Source organism: Monodelphis domestica, chromosome 7, assembly GCF_027887165.1.
Source record: "Monodelphis domestica isolate mMonDom1 chromosome 7, mMonDom1.pri, whole genome shotgun sequence".
NCBI classification, from domain to species: Eukaryota; Metazoa; Chordata; class Mammalia; order Didelphimorphia; family Didelphidae; genus Monodelphis; species Monodelphis domestica.
In genome coordinates, this window is record NC_077233.1 from 193,548,672 (window position 1) to 193,554,704 (window position 6,033).

Genomic DNA, 6,033 nt, shown 5'->3' on the forward strand with positions numbered 1-6,033 from the left:
TACATAGTCAAAGCTACATGTTTTCCAGTAGCAATATATGGCTGTGATAATTGGACTATAAGTAAAGTTGAGCGTCACAGAACTAATGCTTTTGAATTATGGTGCTGGAAAAGACTTTTGAGAGTCCCTTGGACAGCAAGGAGATCAAATCAGGCAATACTAAAAAAAAAACTAATTTAGACTATTTAATGGGAGGTTAAATACTGAAGCTACAGATTAAATACTATGGTGACATAATGAGAAGACAGCATTCATTGAAAAGACTTTGATTTTGACAAAGATTGAAGGCAAAAGGAAAAAAGGATGTCAGTGAATATGATATGTAGGTAGTGTCATGGAAGCAATAAATATGAACTTGGACAGACTTCAAGAGATAGTGGATAATTAAAGGGCCTAATGTGTTAACATCCATGGGATCACAAAGAGTTGAATATCAATATAACAATAACATTTTTCTTGACATCTTAGCTTGACTCAACTGGCCAACCACTCCTCGGGACTTTCTGTTCCCATAGCACTGATCTCTCATGATTCTTTCCCTGCCTCTCTGACTTTTCTAACTCAGTATCTTTTGCTAGATCAGCACTCATATATGAAAGTATACCAAAAGTCTATCATAGGACCCCCCCCTTCTCTTGGTAATTTCATCATAGATATCATAGATTTCAATAATCATCTCTAGGCAGAAAATTCTCAAATCTCCATATGTTCTATCCTCACTTCTCCTGAGCTATAGTACTGCATCACCAGCTTACTACTAAACATGCATACCCAAGTGTTCCATACGTATTTCAGATTCAATACTTACTTCTATGATAGAACTCATCTCGTCACTTAAACTTACCCTTCTTCTTACTCTATTTTTGTTGGGAACACTGCCATTTCCCCAGTCACTCAAATTACAACTTTAGAGCCAGCATGGACTAAACTATTCTTTCTCAACTTCTTTGTTCAATCAGCCTTTAATGCTTAGCAATTCCTCTTCCTCAAAATCCCTTGCATTTGTTCCCTTTTGACCACTCAAATAGCTGCCACTGATGCTCAGGCCACTGCATATCTTCTCTGGACTATTGCAATAGCATCTGAATTGGTCTTCTAGCTTCCAATACTTCCTAAATCCAATCCATCCTCCACATAATTCCTATAGTGATATTCCTAAAGCAAAGGTCTGATCATGTCACTCACCTGCTCAAAAAGGCTTAAGGGACTCACTCTTACCTATAGGATAAAAGTAAAACTCCTTTGCTTGGCATTATAAGTTCTTCATGTTCTGGCTCTAATCTATCTTCCCATGCTGATTTTATATTATTTCCCCTCAAATCTTTTATATTCCAACCAAATTCACCTATTTTCTTTTCAAAACCAGCATTATATCTCCAGATTTTTTACCTATGCATAGGCTATCCCATAAGTCTTCAAAGTTCTCCCTCTTCTTTTTTCTCTTTCAAAATCCTTAGTTCCTTCCAACGTTCAACTCCTGTGCCATCTCCTACATGGGAAACTTTCTGATTCCCCTAGTTGTTAGTGTTTCTCCCCTCTGAAAAATCTTTTGCATATATTTTGTATTTACTTTTAAGTATACTATTGTATCATCTGAAAGTAAACTCCTTGAGGGCAAGAGAATCATTAAATTTTTCTTTGTAACCCTAAAAACTAATACATTGTTTTTCATATGGAAAAATCTTTGAAAAAGTTTGATGAATTGAAATGAAAAGTGACTTGAGAAAAATCATTGCAATATGCTGAAGCTCAGTTTTTTCTCTCCCTTACATGGAATCTATAAATATTAAATATTAAAAAACAAATAACTCACTCAAATTTTAATTATAGACATTCTAAATCATTCTCCCCACCCAAACACTTTCATTGACTTCTATGGTCTTTTCTTTAAAAGGCTCCCTAGAACTAAAATGTATGCTTGTGCAGTAATAAAGTCCTTTAGTGAATAAAGGCCCACATGGATAGACTCTAGAATGGACATTCAAAAGGCAAAAGGGTGAAATGGTCAAAGGCTCAGGAAAGGACACCCTTTAAATTGGAATTAACAGGGCTAGGTACACAACATGAAAGGGATTAATTGTCAACAGGAAGCCTTCCCAGGAGTAATCCGTCTTATAGTGGGATTCATCAACATGTTGAAGATAAGATTAAAGTGATTTTTTTTTAGATGTCATCAATGCAATCAATATGAAATAATCTGTGAGCTAGGAAATTGTAACCAGTCATTAAAGTTTATTGAAATGAGAAGGGATGATGTAATGACAAGTACAAGCAGAAATATGATAGATATTATGGAATCTAGAAAAAGGAGAGGAGAAATTCATCCATGTGTCTTATTCATCAGCCAAAGAAGACATTTTGTTATCTAGAGTCAATGCAAAATGTCTTCATGGTGGAAGGAATGACTTAGTAGACTCCTACATCTCAGCGGAACTATTCTTGTTTCCTTTTTTAAAATCTAGAATATTTTTCCACATTTACATGATTCATATTATTTCCCTATTCTTTTCCCTTCCCACTGCTGGAGCTGACAAACAATTCCCCTGTGTTATATGTGTATCATTATTCAAAACTTATTTCCATGTTATTCATATTTGCAGTTGTGATCTTTTAACATCAAAACCCTAAAATATCCCTATCGAATTATGTGATCAGTCATGTTTTTCTTCTGCATTTCTGTTCCCACAGTTCTTTCTCAGGATGTAGATAGCATTCTTTCTCATAAGTCAGTGGAACTATTCTTTAAGAACATTTATTACATTTTGCCCACATTCCATATTTACAAAATTTGTTGTTGAGTCATGATCCCATTTTGTGGTTTTCTTGGCAAAGATTCTAGAGTAGTTTGACATTTCCTTCTCTAACTCATTTTATAGATTAGAAACTGAGGCAAATAGGATTAATTGACTAGCCCAGAGTCATACAGCTGACTGAGACTGGATTTTAACTTAGGAAGATGAGTCTTCTTAATTCCAAGACCAGTACTCTATCTAATATGCAACCTAGCCTGATCATTAATTTTGGATCCCAGCTACTGTAAAACAAAGAAGAAAAGGACACAAAATAGTTGGTATAATTTACCAAAAGCTTTAGAAAATATCTTTCTCTTTCAGAGAGATAGATTGGTATAGTTGACAGAGCTCTGGATTTAATCAACAAGTCCTGACTTCAAGTCCTGTTTTAGATCCTTACTAGTTTAGCATTTCTGGCCAAATCACTTAAGAATTTCCTCATCTGTAAAATGAGGATAATAATGCCTAAATTAGATGTGACCAAATGGTACAATATATGTTTAAAAAAACTATGGAAACCTTAAAACCATATTAATTAATAAATGGGCTTTTTGGTACATATAAAAATGAATAACAACAAAAATAAAAGTAATAATATCATTTCTAAAATGTTTTAAGATTTGCAAGACAATCCAAATATCTGATTTCATCCTCACAACAATCCTGAGAGGTAGATATTATATGATCCTTATTTTACAGTTGAGGATATTTAATTTGAGCTTTTCTTGTCCAAAGCCATAAAGCTAATAAACACCTCTTAATTTTCCATATCTCACCATTTATCTTCCAGATACTCATTTGCCCCTTAGATGTACCTCTGAGCAAAATTGTGAAATCGGTGAAGCCTGATTTGGGCATTCTCCTAGCCCCCACTCTGTTCCCTTCTCCTTCTTTGTGTCTTTTCGATCCCCAATCATCTATTATCTTTCTACACATAGACCCGGCCTCCCCAAGCCATGCTCCTTACTCTAAAATTATCTTTCTGTTAGTGTGTTTACATTATAGCGTGTGCTCCCAAGCATCCTACTCTAGGGGCCTGGAAACTGGGAGCATCTCAGCTGGCACAATTCACAAAGGCCATGACAGGCCAGGTCCTTATTTCATTGTTCCATAATCATCAGCTTTCCCATACTTACATAAACTGTGTAGGAAATGAAAACAGCCAAACTATGGACCTAGATTGACACAAACCCCTATTGACCACAGTGATGACAAGAGGAGGAAAGCAAAGTCCCAGATACGGTGGGAGATATCACTTGATGTTTCCCAGAGTTTACCAAACTCTCCTCTCAAATAATCTAAAAGTAATGTGCCCTCTGCTTGTCTATACTGACCAAATAGTAGCTGGTTTCTGCATTCGCCACCCCTAAAACACCAGAAGTCTTCTTACCAACTGACATTCCTAATTATCTCCTGAGAAAATGCCAGTGAAATCATCTTTTCCTTCGTTGGCTACTCCAACATCTGGAGATAGACTTTCCCCTCTTTTCTGTGAATGATATCATCCCAATCTTCTGACAAATTAAGATAGATATGACTGGTAGCAGTTTAACGGCATGATCTTTCCCTGGAGAAGCTGAATGGCCATTTACTCCATAAAGTCTGCTTGGACCATTTCAGCTTCCAATAACTTTGAAAAATAATGTAGTCATTCCCCCAAAGGATCATTATTAAAAGTTCAGGTAGTCTGGGCAAGTGAATTGCTTGAAACAAAAGAGATCTGAATTCTGGTTCTAATTTTTTCACTAAATGTCTATGTGTCCTTGGGAAGATGCCTTAACTTCTCTGGACCTCTGTTTCTTCTTCTACAAAAAAAAAAAGGGATTTGAACTAGATGATACATAAAATCCCTTTCAGCTCCAATAGTCTATTACTACAAGAAATTAGGGATGAGAGGAATGTTCTTTGAGCACCTTAAATTAAAATATTAAATTAAATTATATATGTAAATTATATATAAATTAAATAACTATTAAATAATTAAGTAGTCTAGAAACAGATCAATTTGATGAATTTTAAATTAATAAGTTGCTTTTCTGATACATAGATATTTTCAGTGAATTAGATATGAAAAGAGCTTGTTATTAAATAACTAAAATGCATATAACTATATAACAATTATAATATGACATTATTTCATACATATGATATGACATGCTATGATATAATATAAATAAAGTATATAAACAATATACAACTAATAGTTATAATAGCTGTCCTTGGAGTAAAGAAGGTCTGAATTCATGGGCCTCTGCTACATATTGACTGTGTGATTCTGGACAAGCTATATAACCTCTCAGTGTCCCTAGGCAACCCTTTAGGAATAGGCTCTAAGAGCTATCCTTTTGTGGTGGGAATTTTCTCATCAAAGTTCCTTAATTCAATAAACCATTTAATCTAATAAGCATTCATTAACCACCTACTATATGCTAGGCACTGTTTTGAGCACTGGAAATATAAAAAGCACTGGAAATATAAAAAAGAAAGTCTTTATCCTCAAGGAATGTATAATCTCAGGTGGTGTTAAATTCATTGGTTTAATGGAGTTTATTTTTAATCCATTTAATCATAGCTTTGATTTTTAAAAACCACTTATGAGCATTCAATTTCAATAGTTTATCAGTCATGTCCAATTCTTCATGACTCCATTTGGGATTTTCTTGGCAAAGATACTAGAGCAGTTTGTCATTTCCTTTTCTAGTTCATTTTATAGATGAAGAAGCCGAGGCAAACAGGGTTAAGGGATTTGCCCAGGGTCACAGAGCTTATAAGTATCTGAGGAAAGATTTGAACTCAGGAAGAGAATCTTCCTGACTTCAGGCCCAGCAATCAATTCACTGTGCCACCTGGCTGCCCATATACACTTAAGTGTATAAGACCCATAACCTATTATTTTTGTTAATGTTCTGATTACCCCTGGAGAAGCTGAATATTTAGTTACCAGAGAACTGGTAGACCAACCAGTCCTCTTGGTCACCATCTTCCTGTTGAGTTGAGCTCTTCACAATATTCACAAATATCTTGCAAGGATTTCTCCTAGGGAACATATCAACTCATTGGCCATTTCCTCCATAAAGTCTGCTTGGAACATTTTGGCCTCCATTTCTCTAATATTCTATAATATTCTCTAATTCTCTAATATTAATTAAGATCCACAACATGCATTTTGAAACATAAAATATTCTGCCTTGTATTGTTATTTATGGGTGACTAGATGGTGCAGTGGCTAGAGAATTGGGCC